At 43.1% G+C, this 22310-nt stretch overlaps 1 protein-coding gene across 4 annotated transcripts in view; it reads right to left on the reverse strand.

Moving 5' to 3' along the window:
• Window positions 1-22310, reverse strand: part of LOC126262278 (V-type proton ATPase 116 kDa subunit a 1) — a 670786-nt gene that overhangs the window by 249768 nt on the left and 398708 nt on the right. Inside the window, exon 1 of one of the 4 annotated variants that reach the window (XM_049958794.1) lies at window positions 11728-11746. The exons of the other annotated variants lie outside the window; for them this stretch is intronic. The gene's annotated coding sequence lies outside the window, so the exon portion shown is untranslated. Of the gene's footprint in view, window positions 1-11727; window positions 11747-22310 lie in introns of those variants that run through there. 4 annotated transcript variants of the gene reach the window in all.

Raw genomic sequence — 22310 nt, forward strand, 5'->3', positions numbered from 1 at the left:
CAGAACACTTAGAAGGTGCAACAGATCTACTAAAGAGACTGCTTACACCACGCTTGTCCGCCCTATTCTGAAGTATTGCTGTGCGGTGTGGGATCCGCATCAGGTGGGACTGATGGATGACATTGAAAAAGTACAGAGAAGGACAGCTCGTTTTGTATTATCGAGAAATAGGGGAGTAGTGTCACAGACATGATACGTGAATTGGAGTGGCAATCATTAAAACAAAGGCGTTTTTCGTTGCGACGGGATCTTCTCATGAAATTTCAATCACCAGTTTTCTCCTCCGATTGTGAAACATTCTGTTGGCACCCACCTACAAAGGGAGAAATGATCATCACGATAAAATAAGAGAAATAAGGGCTCGCACAGAAAAATTTAAGTGCTCGTTTTTCCCGCGTGCCGATCGAGAGTGGAATGGTAGAGAGACAGCTTGAAGATGGTTCATTGAACCCTCTGCCAGATACTTTATTGTGAATAGCAGAGTAATCACGTAGATGTAGATAACAGTTTTTTGTAATTTTCTGTTATGTTTTTAACTTAGTTTTCATAATACAGAAACATATTAACCAGATGTTTAACAATTTATTGCGTTTGTTTTCGTGATGCGTTTCGCTCTGAATATTTTTACTGGTTTCTCGGAAGTAATCGCTAACTAGTTAAGTAAGCAAAGTTTTGTTCGTATAATTTTACAAATATCCCACTAAATTCAGTAGTAGTTCAGCATCTAGTTGTTTCTAATAGCTTTTCAATCTTTTCAGTTTTCAGAAGAACCTTTCCACATTTTTCTGACATGGGTAGTTGCATTTCATTTCCCACTAACAACTGGTTTTAGGATGGCCTCAAAATAAACCAAAGGGCAAACACTCGAAACTGCCAGTGTGCATTTAGAAAAAAACGTATTTTTCTGATGGAGTGCTCTATGTGGTGTGCTTACGTGTACCCAACCCGTAAAATCTTTACGTCCTTGCAAAAGAAAGCAAGACCAAAAACAAAGTTCGTACAACTATGTTAAGACCGTGCAATAAATAACTGATGAGAATGAATTTTTTGAACTAAGATGCGAAAAATTGTAAAGCAATAGAAAAATGTCCATTATTTTTGTCATCAGTCTACTGAATGGTTTGATGCGGCCCGCCACGAATTCCTTTCCTGTGCTGACCTCTTCATCTCAGAGTAGCACTTGCAACCTACGTCCTCAATTATTTGACTGACGTATTCCAATCTCTGTCTTCCTCTACAGTTTTCGCCCTCTACAGCTCCCTCTAGTACCATGGAAGTCATTCCCTCATGTCTTAGCAGATGTCCTATCATCCTGTTCCTTCTCCTTATCAGTGTTTTCCACATATTCCTTTCCTTTCCGATTCTGCGTAGAACCTCCTCATTCCTTACCTTATCAGTCCACCTAATTTTCAACATTCTTCTATAGTACCACATCTCAAATGCTTCGATTCTCTTCTGTTCCGGTTTTCCCACAGTCCATGTTTCACTACCATACAATGCTGTACTCCAGACGTATATCCTCAGAAATATCTTCCTCAAATTGAGGCCGGTATTTGATAGTAGTAGACTTCTCTTGGCCGGAAATTCCTTTTTTGCCATAGCGAGTCTGCTTTTGATGTCCTCCTTGCTCCGTCCGTCATTGGTTATTTTACTGCCTAGGTAGCAGAATTCCTTAACTTCATTGACTTCGTGACCATCAATCCCGATGTTAAGTTTCTCGCTGTTCTCATTTCTACTACTTCTCATTACCTTCGTCTTTCTCCGATTTACTCTCAAGCCATACTGTGTACTCATTAGACTGTTCATTCCGTTCAGCGGATCATTTAATTCTTCTTCACTTTCACTCAGGATAGCAATGTCATCAGCGAATCGTATCATTGATATCCTTTCACCTTGTATTTTAATTCCACTCCTGAACCTTTCTCTTATTTCCATCATTGCTTCCTCGATGTACAGATTGAAGAGTAGGGGCGAAAGGCTACAGCCTTGTCTTACACCCTTCTTAATACGAACACTTCGTTCTTGATCTCCACTCTTATTATTCCCTCTTGGTTGTTGTACATAATGTATATGACCCGTCTCTCCCTATAGCTTACCCCTACTTTTTTCAGAATCTCTAACAGCTTGCACCATTTTATATTGTCGAACCCTTTTTCCAGGTCGACAAATCCTATGAAAGTGTCTTGATTTTTCTTTAGCCTTGCTTCCATTATTAGCCGTAACGTCAGAATAGCCTCTCTCGTCCCTTTACTTTTCCTAAAGCCAAACTGATCGTCACCTAGCGCATTCTCAATTTTCTTTTCCATTCTTCTGTGTATTATTCTTGTAAGCAGCTTCGATGCATGAGCTGTTAAGCTGATTGTGCGATAATTCTCGCACTTGTCAGCTCTTGCCGTCTTCGGAATTGTGGGGACGATGCTTTTCCGAAAGTCAGATGGTATGTCGCCAGACTCATATATTCTACACACCAACGTGAATAGTCGTTTTGTTGCCACTTCCCCCAATGATTTTAGAAATTCTGATGGAATGTTATCTATCCCTTCTGCCTTATTTGACCGTAAGTCCTCCACAGCTCTTTTAAATTCCGATTCTAATACTGGATCCCCTATCTCTTCTAAATCGACTCCTGTTTCTTCTTCTATCACATCAGACAAATCTTCACCCTCATAGAGGCTTTCAATGTATTCTTTCCACCTATCTGCTCTCTCCTCTGCATTTAACAGTGGAATTCCCGTTGCACTCTTAATGTTACCACCGTTGCTTTTAATGTCACCAAAGGTTGTTTTGACTTTCCTGTATGCTGAGTCTGTCCTTCCGACAATCATATCTTTTTCGATGTCTTCACATTTTTCCTGCAGCCATTTCGTCTTAGCTTCCCTGCACTTCCTATTTATTTCATTCCTCAGCGACTTGTATTTCTGTATTCTTGATTTTACCGGAACATGTTTGTACTTCCTCCTTTCATCAATCAACTGAAGTATTTCTCCTGTTACCCATGGTTTCTTCGCAGCTACCATCTTTGTACCTATGTTTTCCTTCCCAACTTCTGTGATGGCCCTTTTTAGAGACGTCCATTCCTCTTGAACTGTACTGGCTACTGCGCTATTCCTTATTGCTGTATCTATAGCGTTAGAGAACTTCAAACGTATCTCGTCATTCCTTAGTACTTCCGTATCCCACTTCTTTGCGTATTGATTCTTCCTGACTAATGTCTTGAACTTCAGCCTACTCTTCATCACTACTATATTGTGATCTGAGTCTATATCTGCTTCTGGGTACGCCTTACAATCCAGTATCTGATTGTGGAATCTCTGTCTGACCATGATGTAATCTTCCCGTATCTCCCGGCCTTTTCCAAGTATACCTCCTCCTCTTGTGATTCTTGAACAGGGTATTCGCTATTACTAGCTGAAACTTGTTACAGAACTCAATAAGTCTTTCTCCTCTTTCATTCCTTGTCCCAAGCCCATATTCTCCTGTAACCTTTTCTTCTACTCCTTCCCCTACAACTGCATTCCAGTCGCCCATGACTATTAGATTTTCGTCCCCCTTTACATACTGCATTACCCTTTCAATATCCTCATACACTTTCTCTATCTGTTCATCTTCAGCTTGCGGCGTCGGCATGTATACCTGAACTATCGTTGTCGGTGTTAGTCTGCTGTCGATTCTGATTAGAGCAACACGGTCACTGAACTGTTCACAGTAACACCCCCTCTGCCCTACCTTCCTATTCATAACGAATCCTACACCTGTTATACCATTTTCTGCTGCTGTTGATATTACCCGATACTCATCTGACCAGAAATCCTTGTCTTCCTTCCACTTCACTTCACTGACCCCTACTATATCTAGATTGAGCCTTTGCATTTCCCTTTTCAGATTTTCTAGTTTCCCTACCACGTTCAAGCTTCTGACATTCCACGCCCCGACTCGTAGAACGTTATCCTTTCGTTGATTATTCAATCTTTTTCTCATGGTAACCTCCCGCTTGGCAGTCCCCTCCCGGAGATCCGAATGGGGGACTATTCCGGAATCTTTTGCCAATGGAGAAATCATCATGATACTTCAATTACAGGCCACATGTCCTGTGGATACACGTTACGTGTCTTTAATGCAGTGGTTTCCATTGCCTTCTGCATCCTCATGTCGTTGACCATTGCTGATTCTTCCGCCTTTAGGGGCAATTTCCCACCCCTAGGACAAGAGAGTGCCCTGAACCTCTATCCGCTCCTCCGCCCTCTTTGACAAGGCCGTTGGCAGAATGAGGCTGAATTCTTATACCGGAAGTCTTCGGCCGCCAATGCTGATTATTTATCAAAATTTTGGCAGTGGCGGGTATCGAACCCGGGACCGAAGACGTTTTGATTATGAATCAAAGACGCTACCGTCGGCCGGAGTGGCCGAGCGGTTCTAGGCGCTACAGTCTGGAACCGAGCGACCGCTACGGTCGCAGGTTCGAATCCTGCCTCGGGCATGGATGTGTGTGATGTCCTTAGGTTAGTTAGGTTTAAGTAGTTCTAAGTTCTAGGGGACTGATGACCTCAGAAGTTTAGTCCCATAGTGCTCACAGCCATTTAAACCATTTTTTGAAAGACGCTACCTCTAGACCACGGGTCCTTCTATAGAATGAAAAATGCTCCTATCATACCACAAAAAAGGCAAATATGTCTTAGACACAGTTAAGGGTGTAAAAGAAGAAAACTAGTTTTTCGGCTTAATTGGCAGCTTCAAAGATATTTAAATCAAAACATCTATCCCCGCTTTTTTACTTGGTAGTAGTAGCACCCACGTAATACAGCGTATCGTGTCAAGTAGATTAATATGATACAGGGGTGTCATGCCGTATAACATGACACCAGCCATCCTGTCATCGAACGTGGCATTTGTCATGTCAGGCAATATGACAAACGTATCAGTAAAGTTTAGGAAGGATTCATCCCAACTGTGGGATACTTCCCTTTACAGAGGCACCCCCACTCTCGGATACTTCCTATTGTAGATGCATCCCACTGTCTAGAAGCACACAAATTTGGGTCTGCTTGTTCTTACACCCCTCGCCATACATGTAACAGGGAGTGAGTTTCGGGGAGAAATGATCCCGTCGGGGAAAAGACCGATTTCCCCCGCTCATAAGTCAAAAATTGTTTTAGCCTCCACCTTGTTTTAGCCGACAACCCTAGGAACAAATCCGCCCGCAGATATTTTATTCCTCCAGAATATTTTTTTTTTTTTAGCTATTATACGTATACTGTTCAGCAGTAAGATATTATATGTTGCTAGCGAATCTTATAGATTTTTGGCACAGGATCAGGGTCTTTATTCCATAAAATGGAAGATGCAGGTGTCCCAACACCTTGAAGCTAAGCGAGCTCACTGCGCTGGGGAAGTAGAGCTACCTCGTAAAAAAATGGTTCAAATGGCTCTGAGCACTATGGGACTTAACAGCTACGGTCATCAGTCCCCTAGAACTCAGAACTACTTAAACCTAACTAACCTAAGGACAGCACACAACACCCAGCCATCACGAGGCAGAGAAAATCCCTGACCCCGCCGGGAATCGAACCCGGGAACCCGGGCGTGGGAAGCGAGAGCTACCACGTAAAAAAGTGCGAATATGTCAAGATGCACTGATTTAAATGTCTTTTAAGTCGCCAGATAACTCGAAAATTAGTTCCCTTCTTTTACATCTCGAACTATGCCCAAGAGATATTCGCCTTTTTTATGTTACGAAAGGAGTATTTTGCACTCTGGTTCCCAATTTTACTCTACCGTAATTCTGACATTAGATCGCCATAGCTTAGTAACCGATATAGACTTCGGTTGACTATTGCGACGACTGGTTCGATACAGCTTTTATTTTGTTGTCTTTCGAACAATGTTGCTTATATCGTGGAAATGGATAAGGCTTTCACAAAACAACAGGACAGCCATAAATTACATGTTTGTCTACATTCTTACAATATTTGAACCGATTCACACAAGTGGTGCGCTTCAGAAACCTCCAAGGAAAAGTGCTTTATGTACGCAAAATCCAAAGGAAACAAGATTTTTTTAAATGGTTGGAATTTGTCTTGTTAGACCAACGACCCTTACACCGGAGGAGCAAAAATTGAACCATCTATCTCGCTCCAGTCCGGAGTTATCTACGGGTGAAATTTTTTTTTCATGTAAAAGCAGCACGGTTCACATACAAGTGACGCCATTAGCTGAGCATAAATTTCAGTCCAAATAAAATCTTTTGCAAAAGGAATTAATCGATTCGCACAATTTGCCTGGGCGCCAGCTCCGATTCGTCGTTTAAATCGAACCTAGTTTAATATACTGTAACATAGCTACAGTAAGACAGATGTTTGAATGGCTATACAAGTGGTCGCTGGTCCGCGTTAAAACAGACATTTTTACCTCATGTTCCTAGTTCAAGTAGGAAGCGATCACATTGACACCCCCCCCCCCCCCATCACACTCCCCGTGAGCGCTATTCTGCGCTTGGCCTTTAAATAAATACTCGCGATTCCGCACTGTAGCAATATATATTTACTCATGCAACACACACATACGAGCAGCACTATATACAGAGATATTTACGAATTATTAGCTTGCTTACTCTGCATCACTCACACTTATGAAACTACTGATATGCGAGCGCAGCCGCTAGTAACAATTTGTAATACTGTGTGCCGTGGTAGGCGTTCACAATTTTGCTTTACACTGCTCAGTACTTACGTATAATTTATTATTGTTCCCTCATACGAATTTTGTTGATTTGTAGAAAAAAATGGTTCAAATGGGTCTGAGCACTATGGGACTTAACATCTGAGGTCATCAGTCCTCCAGAACTTAGAACTACTTAAACCTAACTAACCTAAGGACATCACACACATCCATACACGAGGCGGTCGCGGAATTCCAGACTGAAGCGCCTAGAACCGCTCCGCCACACCGGCCGGCGGATTTGTAGATTTTCTGAAAATGTTGAAGGTATGTGCTGATTTTTCTTTTCTAATTTCTAGGTCAAGAAAACTAATTTTGTTGCTCCCTTCATGTTTGACTGTGAATATGGTGCTGGAATGCATTTGGCTGAATTGGAATGTGCATATTTCTTATTTCGTTCCATCAATTAGAACAAGAGTGCTGTCAACATACCTGCGGTAATATAGTTTCTATGATGCGTGTTTATAGAACTTTAGGAGAGAAAATTTTTTCTAGCAAGCTGCAAGACAGCTCCCCATTGCAAGACCTTTGTCTTGTCTGTAATAATGGTATCGCACAGTAAAGGCTCGTTAACGTTTACACAGTATACTGTCCACAGTCATTTGTAAACGCTTAGTCCTTAAACGCCGACATTCCGAGGATTTTTTGAAGCCTTTCTGAAGTTCTACAAAATGTTGCTAGCGCGAGGGAAGGAGGACAGCCATTATCTGAGAGATAAAAGGATTGCACCACTCGCGCGAGACTGCTGGTTTAAGACACCTCTAAGGTACGTCAGCCTCCTGTGTTGTAACTCCTGGATGGAAAATATGTTGGCAGTAATCTAGCCAGCGAGGACATGAGAATTGTCTACCATTCTGACAGGCGTTGACTCATGCTCGAACTGGCAAAACACACATTCGATGTATTGGTTACGTTAGACAGCACTTGGAGACAGAATTATATCTCGGGAGCGAGGTACTACGCTCTGTTTTCATGTTACAATTCGTGTCATTGTCAACGAAGTAGAGCCAGTTCTGGATCCAGTGCCTCTTCGGAAGTGCTGTGGAGTGTCATACTGTCCGTCATACAACGTATTTGAAGTGCTTCGCCGTTATACTTGCTCATACATCCTTCGATTCCGATGCAGGAAGGTGAGAGAGACAAATGTAATACAATAATGTAATCGAGTGTCGTCTGTCTCATGTCCGTAGAACAAACACGACTCAGTTACATTAATATAATATAGCGCGACGGCTCTGTGACATATGTCTCGGTGCGGATGTAAAAATATCGTTCGTACCACTACGGGAATCAAGAATTTGCGAGTAGCAGGTTCAATGGACGAGGCACGTCGCAGTAGAGCGTGCGATGTGAATTTCGGTCTGGCGCGAGGCGTGTCCAGATGGCTCGGACGGTTGTGGTAACCAATCTTTCTAGAGAAGCGGAGCATCCGGTTTAGTGTGCCGGTCCGGTACAAATTTTCAACTTTCGCCATTGCAATACCGCAGTGCCCTGTGCTGCTGGAAGTCATGACTTCCTACCTGCCCCTTTCGCTGTCGCTCCCTTTCCTCAATTTTAGAAAATTTACTACAATTTTATAAACACATTTATAGGCTTGATAGTTTGCACAAATTACAGCTAATCAGAGTAAGATGGTAAACCATTTTGAGTTCCTCGTATAGTGTATTCACCTTTTTTTTATATTTTACATACCACAATAAAACATGAAGGACGTCAACTTCAACTGTACAGTAACAGCAATTCGGAGAAAGTGCCACCTTTAAAAGGTTATATTACCTGCAATTAATCATAAATGCTGACAGTTTCCTTCCGTTTAGGTTTGCAGTTAAGAAACCATGGCGTATGAACTATGTCTATTTGACATCTCAGTACAAAATTTCTTTCAAGTTAATGTACTCATTACACAACGATGACCGTTCTTCTGCTACCGTAACTATATACCGTCAATGTTAATCAATGTGCGAAAGAAGCATTTTAGTGGATGCGAGATGTTGCACGTTTCTGGCAACGTAGTTAGAGAGTAGCACTTGCACTCGACATTCCCTAATATTTGTTCAACAGCGGTTTTGTTTACGTAGTTGCTTCGTTTTAGATTAATCCTCGCGAAAAAAAAATCTCGGGAACGAGCCGCTTCTAACAACGCTTTTTACTGACATAAAGCACCGTTACCTGCTTCGCACCAGCTGATTCATTACCGGACAGTAGTTCAGTTTTTTAATTGTCATTTAAATTATGCTGCACACAAGATGTCAGCCGTTTCCGGCTGCGATAGTCCTGACACACCAATACCACAAAAAAACTTCCGACACAACCAGAAACAACCAACGTGTTGTGTTTAAATGACAAACATGAACTCGACCAGCAGTCTGTCTGATACGTTTACACCGAAAGTTTCGATGTATTCCACTTGAAAATGGCTGAAGGTCGAAGCTGCAGTTGTGGATTCCATAAATAATTTTAATAGTTAAACGTGACAATGATGTCTGTGAAGAACCATATGCCTGTCCGAAACCCTAGCAACACTATATTTTTAATAAATAATACTATTAACAGTGGCTACTTGATGGCTTTACAGCCTTTATGAATATTAACTTGTATCTTTACGCAGTCAAGGTCTGATTATGTCAGTTTTCAACAAAAAAAGCGTAGGTGCTTTATCTATATCTCAGTAACACAATAAAAAATATTTAAAACTCAGAAACAGACAAGTTACATTATTCAGTATTAGTACAGTAACTCGTTTTTATGGTTCCTACAGCGGATTTCCTTCGGTACCAGAGACAAATCCTTTACTGGCAGCGAGCACCAAGTGCTATAAACCACCAGTATTTACAGCACCAAACCAATATCTGCTGCTCCCTCGCGATGAAGTGTAGACAGCGCGGTGCAACACATGACTTCGTTACAGCTGGAAATATGATTTTCCCTGTGTGTGTCACTATTTTTGTCTATGTATAACCTTGAACGAAATATCGTGGTAGATACGAGATTGCTGTAGCTGTCGGACACATAAATTACCACTTTAAACTTTGGAACGACGGTTTGTGGCCCCCTTGGGCAGCGAAAGAAACATCACTTCAACAGCCTTCGTTGGTGACTGTACTGTGATCACTTAACATGTTAAGTAAGAAATAAAAGACAACAATATCTTTAGATCACACAAAGCTTCACGAGCGGTTGTCTGTCTACTGAATCATCCGGTTTGTATGGTCGTGGTCCATGAAAAATTCTTCGTCAGTAGGGTAGACTCAATGAAACCAACACCATCTCTGAAGATGTCCCACGCAGTTTCTGCACGAAATATCAGAAACAAAAAAGATTCCTGAACCGCAATCAATAAACTGGAAGATTCACCAGCAACTAATACCTCCCCAAACACACTAGAAGCGCCAGCTTACATCAGATGTTTACAGGCAGTTAAAGCTATACTAGCACACGTCCCTAAGATGTGGTGGTGACAATACCAGAACCGATTTGGTAACGGGAACATCTCTCCACCGACCCCCTACCGCAGAACCGTCAACTATGTGGACTGTGGAATACAGTCAGAACTCTAAGATAGCACACATCCACCGTGCAAACGAAATTTAGGAGCAGATGAGTCAAGAAGAGAATACCAACAGACATACTGACGTCAAGACATGGACGCCTATTAAACAGAATGCGTTGCTAGTGTCTTCTTAAATCATCTGCTTGCTAGCAATATGGAATTCGAATAGATCGATATTCCCTCGGGCGATTCACCCATAACTACGGACGCCTGAGGATGGTGTTCACTCCAAAATCAGAAACATATCGTAAATATCAACATGATAAAGACCGCTGTGAAATGCACTAGCTGATACAAAAAAGTGAAACACCCAAAAGAGGAAGCGAAATGAAACATCAGCGTTTGAGACGGTATGTGACGTTATTTCAATGACTACAAAACAGCGCCGAATTTAGAAAGAACTTGGCAGTATGAACGCACTTTTCAGTATGACGCCGGACCCCTATGGCATGGATACGTACGTCCGCTGATTCGATTGGGGAGGGTGTCAAAGCCGTTGTACCGTCTCCTTAGGCAAGCTGGCCAACAACTTCTGTAACTGGGGCTTGATATTCTGTACTTTGGCACTGGGCAGAGTCCACATCCGAGCTGGCCTCACACGTTCTATTGGGAACAGATCTGTCGATTTTGTTGGCCACGAGAGCACCTCAGCATCACTCACTTCCTAGAGACATGTGCCATGTTTGTAGGTGCATTATTTTGTTGAAATATGGCACCAGGGAGGATACGTTGCATGAGTGGTAACAAATGAGAGACGCAGGTTGCCCGTGACGTACCACTGTAGCGTCAGAAGAAGAAGAAGAAAAAAAAAAAAAACAAAAAAAATGGGTCAAATGGCTCTGAGCACTATGGGCCTTAACTTCTGAGGTCATCAGTCCCCTAGAACTTAGGACTACTTAACCCTAACTAACCTAAGGACATACCACAAACACCCATGCCAGAGGCAGGATCCGAACCTGCGACCGCGGTTCCAGACTGTAGCGCCTAGAACCGCTCGGCCACTTCGGCCGGCTCCCACATTGGTTTGTGCGGTTACTTCACGCAGTGGTGCTTGTCTGTTAACACTGAAAACTCTACGCGGACGCCACTACTTTCGGTTCTTAGGTGAAGGCTGTCGGCCACTGCACTGCCCATGATGAGAGGTAATACCTAAAATCTGGTACCCTCGGCCCATTCTTAACACTCTAATATTGAATTCTCTAATGATTTCCGAAATGGAATGTCCCATGCGGCTAGCTGCAACTACCTTTCCGCATTCAGAGAGTGTTAATTCGCGTCATGCGGCCATAATCACGTCGGAAACCTTTTCATATGAATCACCGGAGTACAAATGCACAGCCCTGTTATACCTCGTGTTTGCTATACTACCGCCATCTGTTCGTGTACTGTCCCACGACTTTTGTCACCTCAGAGTGCAGCGCAGCGCGAGCTTGCAGTTTGGTACGGACACAGGAAGTACTCACGCGCTGACACCGGGACGTAGTAGCGCGGCAGTGCCAGGCAGCGAACTAGAGGCGCCTTGAGACCTGCGCCGGCCGCGCAATCGCCTACCGGCCGGTTCCTGGGACCACGTGACGCCTTATCGGCCGCGACAGGCACCTGTTGCTGCGGGGGCGGCTGCGGCAGACGCAGTCAGCAACCTCTGTGGAAAACGAAACTTGCAAACACCGAGCAGCTGCCACTGTAGTCGCCAAATGTTTACCGCCCGAGGGACGGAAGTCGCCCTGCGATGTTGTTGGGGTACGACCCATCAGTGTTCCACACAGGTACCAGTTCATCTGTTCGGTGTACCTACACTTCTATATGCACAGAGGGGCGCGCGGGCACACACGCCACAATACACTTCAGCAGGAGATTCTGGGTTCGAGTCCCGGTCGGGGCACACATTTTCTGACTACTGTACGCAGCTAAGGGTATTCATTTCATTGTAACTTCATTCTAACGAGCTGCATGGTCACCGATGCCATCTTGTAAGTTGGCAAGAACTATGCCCTTTACATGAAGTCATTAAAGATCACCTAACTCACGCTGAGCGAACAGTAGGGCTGAACAAAAATGACTGACAAGGCACAATGCATCTTGTAGAGGGTATAGTATGGACATATTGGAATAATTAATGTCGCGTGACGGTTTTAAAGTAATTCACACGACATGAAAACTTTGTGGAAGTGCGTCGATTTACTGGAGGCTAATTTATCCCAGGGAAGTGTTCAAGTGTTGACCGAGGCCGGCTGGGAGCGGCGAAGGGAAGCGACAATAAGCAGCTTAGGGCGGCTCAAGCTCTGAGAAAGCGGTAACGAGGCGTGGCCTCCAGCTGCCTTAAGATGAGTGACAGTGAGTGGGTGGTTGACCCCATGCTGGTGTACCGGGAAGCAGACGGAGAACTTGTACGCCTGTTGATAAATGTCCGTCGTCCCGTTTTCAGTGAAACATGCGAGAAAGCCGCGCAAAGCTACGGTGGAGCGGTCAACAGAGGCCAAAATATGCGTGTTCGTTACTATAGCTACTTCACGCTGAATTCACGGTCCGCAGAGTCTGAAGTAAATCAGGTGAAGAGCGACAGAATGAAATACGCCAGCCTCCGATGGGAACGTAGGACCGAGGAATTTGTAGCACTCTCCTGGGAGTCAGAACTCCGGAAAAATTGGTGTTTTGTCCAGACGCCAATCTTGATGGGTGGCGTGAGAGGAGCTAAATAGCAGAAGATGAGAGGAAGGTAAATTTTGTGGGAATTTGTTCACTTCCCAGAGCAGGCATTGGTCGGCGCTGGGAAGCGACGCATAATTAACGCGACTTGCGCTGCAATTGACGTAAGTGATTTTGCTGGAGGGGAAACAGAGGCGAAGAGTGGACTGGCAGATGTCTTCGTAGAGGTCTTCCATTCCCAGCTCGCCTGGAGTGCGGACGTGGCGTTCTTTACTCAGCTTGCCTGAGAGAGAGTGAGCATCTCTGCAGTTTAGGACTTAGCAAACGGAACGATTGAGCTTGGAGATATAAAGTTTTCGTTCTGCTATGTACCGAGCAAGATATCTAGAAGTGAATAGACGCGCGCAGCCTTGCAGCACCAAGAGGTCGGGTGACATCCGCATAACGACGCCGCGCCGCCACGCTGAATTCGGTGATATTGCGCCCGCTCCGGTCACTGATTAATTTGTTGGATCACGTCGACAAAGTTTCCATGAGGGTTTCATGGGCCGTGTATTTAGAATTCTTCTCGCACTTCGCATAACACCTGGGTCAGTCGATAGGAATTACTTTTGATTTATCGCGCTTTACTCCACGCAAACGCAATTTATTACCACTGCCTGTTAGGAGAGTCATATAATGTGATGATTGAAGGTCGTGAGTTAAAGTAAATCTGTGCTAATCGACTGCATCTGTTTTCAATCAAGTAGTTGAAATCCGAAGTCACTTTCTTAATTAATTTTATGTTCAACATTTGCATCTGGTGTTCAATAGCTGAATATAACATCAATGTGCACCCCTTTTTTATTAAAAGGGATCAATTCTGAATCAATTAATGTCAACACTGCCACCACAGTTCAATCAGGAGTCACAGGGCCTTATTAGTTTCTTTGCGTTATCCGACATTGTAGCAGTTTTGCACTCTCTGTTGATCTGTTAGTCAATTACCTGGGGTGAACACACACCAAAACCAGATAAGTGACGGGTGGGGTGCTGCAATCTGTTCTTTCGGACATCTTCATACATATATAGTTAAGGCTCACCGGCCATTTGATCATCTTTTGCGCGGATGCATAAACAGTGCCCGAACTCTTACGGGAATCGGCAGTAAAGCCGCGAGTAATGAGTATAATAGACAGGGTCACTATGAATATAGTGCGGGACAATAACTTGAGAATGCGGGTCTCACGGGAGGCGTGCCAGAGATAATTCCTTGCAGTTGCACTATCCTTTGTGTCCTCGGTGGCTCAGATGGAATTGCCGGCACGGTAGCTCAGCGTGTTCGGTCAGAGGGCTGCGTCCTCTCTGTAATAAAAATGTAATAAAAAAACTGAGTCAAGAAATCAACGATCAACTTGAACAGATGTCTTGTGAGGTCCGTACAGATCAAACGCAACGAACTATATCGAAAAAAAAAAAAAGATGGATAGAACAACAAATGGTTCAAATGGCTCTGAGCACTATGGGATTTAACTGCTGTGGTCACCAGTCCCCTAGAACTTGGAACTACTTAAACCTAAGCAACCTAAGGACATCACACACATCCATGCTCGAGGCAGGATTCGAACCTGCGACCGTAGCGGTCGCTCGGTTCCGGACTGTAGCGCCTAGAACCGCCGGCCGGCTAGATAGAACACCTGCGATTTAAGCAGGAGATCCCGGGTTCGAGTCCCGGTCGGGGCACACATTTTCATCTGTCCCCGTTGATTCATATCAACGCCTGTATGCAGCTAAGGGTATTCATTTCATTGTAATTACACCTCAGACGTTTACATCATCAGATATGACCATGGTTTGGACTGGTTCATTCAGGTACTCTATTTTAAATTAAGCGTCTTTTTTTATCGTCACCTTAGTGGTTTGATGCGGCCGGCTACGAGCTACTCACGTATCACCTGCAACCAACGTAATCAGTTACGAGGAGCATCCAGTACGTAATGCAACACATTTTTTTCTCGGCCAATTTACGATGTAAAAGTGCGGAATTCGTTGTGGGAGATAGTGGAATATTCCCGCTTCAGTCCCTATAGTTTCAAGAATTCCAGATAGGGGAAAGCACTGTAGGTAGCCTTCAAAATGACGCTTGTAACGAAGGTGGGTTCCAAGCACGCTGTCATTCAGTTTCTTTTGGCTAAAAATCAGAGCATCGCACATATTCACTGGCGCTTGCAGAAAGTCTATGAAGGCCTGGCAGTGAACAAAAGCATGGTGAGTCGTTGGGCGAGGATTCTGTCATCATCGCACCAAGGTCGCGCAAACCTGTCCGATCTTCCGCGTACCGGCCGCCGCACACAGCTGTGACTTCCGCAGTGTTGGAACATGGGGACACGGTCATACGAGGTGATCGATGGATCACAATTATGCACCTCGCTGCTCAAACTGGACGTCTCCTTTGATAGTGCTGACACACTCGTCCACCGGTTGGGGTACTCAAAGGTGTGAGACCTCAGATTTCCTTACCGCCGAAGACCGCAAGACCATCTGTAAGACACTGCTTGCGCGTTACGAGGCTGATCGTGACAGATGATGAAACATGGGTTCGGCATTTCGAACTCCAGCATTCCATGGAGTGGAGCCACATCATCTGTACTCCGAAGAAAAAGTTCAAAGCCGCTCCCGAGCAGGTAAAGTCTAGGCAGATGTCTTGTGGGACTCTGAAGGGGTTATTCTGTTTGATGTCCTCCCTCGTGGTGCAACGATCAACTCTGAAGGAAATTGAAGAAACGACTTCAGCGTTTCCGTCGCCACAAAAAATGCAAACGAACTACTAGTCCATGACAACGCAAGGCCTCACAAAAGTTTGCTCACCTGAGAGAAGCTCTCAAAACTTCATTGGACTGTTCTTCCTCATCCACCCTACAGCCTGGACCTCCACCTTACCTATGTTTGGCTGACTGAAGGATGCACTCCGCGGGAAGCAGTGCGTCGATGATGGGGAGGGTACTGATCCACCAAGACGTTGGCTCGAGCGTCGACAAATAGTGGTACCACGCGAGCATAGAGGCCCTCCCAGTAAGGCGGCATAAGGCCGTCGGAATGAACAGACATTAAGTTGAAAAACGTTTTTGTAGCTAAACGAGTGGGGAACAATATGACGTTCTGGGATCTTGAATAAAACCAAGTTGCTTCCAGAAAAAATAAAGTGTTGCATTACTTACTGAACGTCCCTCGCAATTACTGTATACATTGTGTCCCTCTATAGTTTTCACCTTGTAGTACCATGAACGTTATTTCCTCACGTGTTAACGCATGTCCAGTCATCGTGTCCCTTCTTCTTGTCAGTGTTTTCCACATGTTACACTCCTCACCGAGTCAGCCGACAGTCTCCTCATTTCACCCGCTTTTCAACATCAGCACATCTCAAACGGTTCAGTTCTCTTCCGATTTCCCCACAGCTCGAGATTCACTTCCATAGAAAGCTGTGGTCCAAACGGACATTCTCGGAAACTTCTTCCTCAAATTAAGGTTTATTTTTGGGGCTCGTAGTCTTCTCTTTGTCAGCAATTCCCTCTTTCCCTTTGCTAATTTACTCTTTATTCCATCTCGATTCTTCCTTCACGTTTTTATTTTGCTTTCAAAGTGACAGAATTCGCTCACCTCATCTAATTCTTGTTTCCCAATTTCGATATCACGTTTATCATTAATTTCATTTCTGCTCCCCTTCTTTGCTTTCATTTTCCTTTTTCTCAGTCCACATCCTGTACTCATTACACTGCTTACTCCGTTCAACAGGTCGTGTGATTCATTGACATTTTCACTAAGGTTAGCAATGTCATCAGCAAATCTTATTACAGATATTCTTTCACTTGACACTTTCTTTTAATCCTGTCATTGCTTCATCGATGTGTAGATGGAGTAGTATGGACGAAAGACTACACCCCTGCTTCATACCCTTCATTCGAGCACTTCGTTCTTGGTATTCGATTCTTATTATTTCCTCTTCGTTCTTTTGCATTGCAAACACCTGAGAAATTTCGAGCATCCTGTGCCATTTTGCACTGTCGAACGCATGTCTAGGTCGACGAACCCTGTGAACACGTCTTGATTTTTCTTCTCAATGGCAACGTCGGAATTGGCTTTGATACCACTACCTTTCCTAAAGCCGAATGGATCGTCATCGAAGAGATCCTCAGTTTTATTTCCTGTTCTTCAGACTACACTATTCTTGTCTGCAACTTCGATGCATGAGCTGTCAAGCTGGTTGCGAGGTAGTTCTAGCGCATAGTAGCCCGGTATCTTTGGTACTGCGTGGCTGATGTCTTTCCGAAAGTCTAACGGTATGCCTTCAAGCTCATAGATATTATAGACCAACTTTATTTATGAAGTTACATTAATTCGTCAGTGATGGTTTTTCCCTTACAGATTTCCATATTAAGAAAAGAACACATTATATAGCGTTCTAATCACTACGCTAAGCCGCGCGGGATTAGCCGAGCGGTCTTAGGCGCTGCAGTCATGGACTGTGCGGCTGGTCCCGGCGGAGGTTCGAGTCCTCCCTCGGGCGCGCGCGCGCGCGTGTGTGTGTGTGTGTGTGTGTGTGTGTGTGTGTGTGTGTGTGTGTGTGTGTGTGTGTGTGTCCTTAGGATAATTTAGGTAAAGTAGTGTGTAAGCTTAGGGACTGATGACCTTAGCAGTTCAGTTCCATAAGATTTCACACACATATTTTTTACACTACACTAAAAAGTAGCAAAATGTGAACAATCTGCAAGTATTTTGGAACTTCTCATGTGCTGGCATGGAGACACAGAGCCAACTGACAGCTACAGACGTGAAAGCTGCACTGGCAACTCAAAAACACGCTCCTGCCTGTGTACTTGTACAGGTACCAAGAACTGAGTTTAGATCTCCGTTCGACTGTTGCTCCGCTACACTTGTACAGGCACTACAGAACTGCGTCGTGCCTTCTAACTACCCAGGCAGCCCACTTTTTGTTTCTTGAGTCATCAGGCATCAGACAGTTTGATTCGGCCGAATCCTGTGCCAACCTCTTCAGCTCAGAGTAGCACTTGCAACCTACGTCCTCAATTATTTACTGGATGTATTCCAATATCTGCCTTCCTCCATAATTTTTATCCTCTACAGTTCCCTTTAGTACCGTGGAAGTAATTCCCTGATGTCTTAACAAATGTCCTACCATTCTGACCCTCCTCCTTGTCAGTTAATTAAATTGAAGTTATGCTACAAGTAGGACATTAGAAAAATACAGTTTTCACAATTAATATTAGTACACTTTGTTTTCATCACTATAAAGAGATTGAACATTGTGTCATTCAAAGTTAAGCGCTACCACAGTCTAACAAATCATAAGAACAATCAGGTGATAAGTGCGAACTTAAAGTACAATTAATGATCCCTTAAGAAGTTGCATAATTTTATAAACACATTTATAGGCTTGATAGTTTGCACAAATTATAGCTAATCAGAGTAAGATGGTAAACCATTTTGAGTTCCTCGTATAGTGTATTCACCTTTTTTTATATTTTACATACCACAATAAAACATGAAGGACGTCAACTTCAACTGTACAGTAACAGCAATTCGGAGAAAGTGCCACCTTTAAAAGGTTATATTACCTGCAATTAATCATAAATGCTGACAGTTTCCTTCCGTTTAGGTTTGCAGTTAAGAAACCATGGCGTATGAACTATATGCTATTGGACATCTCAGTACAAAATTTCTTTCAAGTTAATGTACTCATTACACAACGATGACCGTTCTTCTGCTACCGTAACTATATACCGTAAATGTTAATCAATGTGCGAAAGAAGCATTTTAGCGGATGCGAGATGTTGCACGTTTCTGGCAACGTAGTTAGAGAGTAGCACTTGCACTCGACATTCCCTAATATTTGTTGGATCTATTACAGTCTGTCTTCTTCTACCACTTATATCCACTACAGTTTCCTCTAGTACCATGGAAGCTATTCCCGATGTCTTGTCATTTCATCCTTTTCATACATTCCTTTCTTCATTGATTTTGGGGCAGAATTTCTCACTTCTTATCCGCCCACTTAATTTTAAACAACTTTCTATACTCTCTACATTTTCTTCTTTTTTCAGTTTACTCTGAATCCATATTCTGTACTCAGTAGACGTATTGCTCCGTTCAGCAGATCCAGTAATTCCTTCTTATTTTCACGGAAGGTAGCAATGTCATCAGTGTATCATATCACTAATATAATTTGATCTCCCTGTTGAACCTTCCTTTCATTTCCGTCATGGCTCCTTCGATGTATACAGTTAACAGTAGGGGCGGAAGACTGCATTCCTTACGTTGGAAATTTTCTTCCCTGTAATAGCCATTCCAGTAGTATCTAACTATACTGTCCACTGCTCTAATATTGATTTCATTTAGTACACGTTTTAATGATTTTTTCTATAAAAATCTTAACATGAAGATTGTATGAATGAAATGTAATACTACCTGTAAACGTATGTTTTGCTGTCGTATTTTATGTATGTCGATGTAAACTTTGTGCCGAATGTAAAAGAAACGCTTGGGCCAAGCAGAAAAAGCAAAAAGTCGGGAACGAAGGCGTAAGAGTCGTCTGAGGACAGTTTTAATGGAGACATGTTCGGGAAAGAACGATGTCGGTTATTGTGGGAAGTAGTCGTTCTTTCCGAGTTAAGCTTCGGACGTGGCGTGTAGAACAGAAGCAGAATGAGAAGCGATTACGAGAGGAGGTTAAACTGAAGTAATTTGGAAGATTAGCACTAATCGCAATGAAGAGGATGTCGGAGAAGGTGTAATAGCGTCACACCATGAGTCAACGAAATTTTTGGCAGAACGTTAGATGTCGGCCGTTGTGGCCGAGCGGTTCTAGGCGCTTGAGTCCGGAACCGCGCTGCTGTTGCGGTCGCAGGTTCGAATCCTGCTTCGGGCATGGATGTGTGATACCCTTAAGTTAGTTAGGTTTAAGTAGTTCTAAATCTAGGGGACTGATGAACTCGGATGTTAAGTCCCACAGCGCTTAGAGCCATTTTACAACAATAGACTACTAAAATACTTGACAGAAAAATGTGCATTACGAACAAGAAGAAAGAGGAGTAACGACTTCGCAAAAGAAGACAGAAGAGGAGAAGCCATCACAAGGAAGTTAATGAGACATCAATTACGTTATCTTAAAAAAAATTAGTAACCGCTCTTACTCTTACTGATAATCTGTGGATAGAAGGTGTGAAGCTTTCACTGTGTTTCAGCGGAAACAAATGTGCTTTTTGTTAGAGCAGCCGTGATTCGCAAACTAATTAAAGTGGTATTTATGGTTGTAAGGGCGAAGCACATACTTAAGAGTGGAAACTTTGAATATATTGGTACCACACGAGCTAACTGCGTGAATGTTGATTATTGTCTGTACGAGCTTTCTTTGTGTTATTCGAAATAAACCACTGCTTCCTATCCAGATACCCTAAATGAAGTGGTTGGTTCAAATGGCTCTGAGCACTATGCGACTTAACTTCTGAGGTCTTCAGTCGCCTAGAACTTAGGACTAATTAAACCTAACTAACCTAAGGACATCACACACATCCATGCCAGAGGCAGGATTCGAACCTGCGACCGTAGCGGTCGCTCAGTTCCCGACTGTAGCGCCTAGAACCGCACGGCCACTCCGGCCGGCCTAAATGAAGTGATTTAAAGTATTTCTTCTTGCCGAACAGTGTTATAACTTTATATTTGGAGTTCGAGAAATTTTTACTTACAGTAATTTATATAATTTTTCGTGAAGATACGTCGTCGTATTAGTGGACAGCGCTAATCAACAATGGAGCAGAGACCCATCGATTATCTTGTCAACGACCGAAAACAGCGCAATGTCAACAGTGCAAGTTATTGAACAGTCTGATCTGTGAACCTTTGGTTTCGAGTCAAAATAGACTCCAAGATACAGCCACACGAACGCTATACATTTATAAAAGTTTCAACTTGGTTGATTAAAACATTCTGAGAGGCTTAACTTTAAGTATAATGACCGGTTTATCAGCAGTGAAAATATTCGTGTGTTACACATGGGCGTCCGAAGAAAAGTTTGCCGAGGGTGGGGAGAGGGGGGGGGGGTGCGGATAACTCAAAAATTGTCACTTTTGATATAAATGAGTTGGTCAGTTTTGAGACGTGTCATGCCACAAGAACAAAATTTTACAGGTGACACAAAAAACTCATAGAACTGATGGTCGTGTACCCAATATATTAATGAAGTCTTTGTACTACAGATGCCATTTCGGGGGGAGGGGGGCGGCGGCAGTGCTTTTCTGGGAAGAATGATGATCCACTGGAGTCTGATGCTTATACTGGGAACAAGAGAAGGAAATAAATATGACAACCATACAAGGAACTGACCTAAACATCAGAATTTATATTGTGAACGGTAATTCTGATCATTACAACACTAAGAAGAGATAGTGGATACAATGAAAAAAAAGGAAGTTGTATGTACCTGGATTTAGTGAAACAAAATTGAGAGGTACAACTGAATACCGGTCCATGTTGCAAATTTCACTTTTTTCTTTATTCGATGACAAGTTTCCTGCCATGACCCATTTTTAAATCATCCACACGGTCAAAATGGTATTTCCAAAAATATAAGGGCCACGTCAAAATAAATGTATACGTACTATAAGGTGCAAATGAACAGTTACAACATACATGCAGTATGTGCTTCATAGGACATTGATGCTATTGCAGATATAACCTATATCAATGAGAGAATCATTGAAGCCAGAATAAATACTGGGAAGAGACTAATTTTACAACTACACAAGTTTATGCCTCACAATAAGGCAGTGGCGTTTGAGAACAAAGAGGTCTTCCTCCAGGAGCTGGAAGATCAAATCCACGAAAATAACCGAATGGTAATAGGTGATTCGAATGGCCAGATTGAAGTAGGCATATCTGGATATGAAGACGTGCTGGGTGCATTTGGGTATGCAGGAAAACATGGTGAAGGTGAAAGCCTGTTAAGACTTCTATGTAAGAAATAACCTCTCCATAAATGAGATTAATGAGATTATCTTCAAGGAAAGAGAGAGCCATAAAGTCAGAAGATGCGGTTGCGATGTAAGAAGGAATTCAGTAACTAATTATGTGAGATCTGACAAAAACATTGGAGGAAGACTAAAATATGTAGAAATCATATCGCTAGAATCATTGGACAATGGTCACAGACTCCTTACAGAGGATATGGACGAGAAAATGGCTATCACAAACTGTTCTAAGATGAAAGAATGGAGACTAAAGAAAGCAGAAAAGAAGAACATATATCGAAGTCTGATAACTGTAAAGTAAGTAAAACAGCTAGTGCAAATGGAGATTGGGAAGCATTTAAAACAACGTTAGTAAATTGTCCTGTAAAAATATGAGGTGC

Source organism: Schistocerca nitens, chromosome 6, assembly GCF_023898315.1.
Source record: "Schistocerca nitens isolate TAMUIC-IGC-003100 chromosome 6, iqSchNite1.1, whole genome shotgun sequence".
Taxonomy (NCBI): domain Eukaryota; kingdom Metazoa; phylum Arthropoda; class Insecta; order Orthoptera; family Acrididae; genus Schistocerca; species Schistocerca nitens.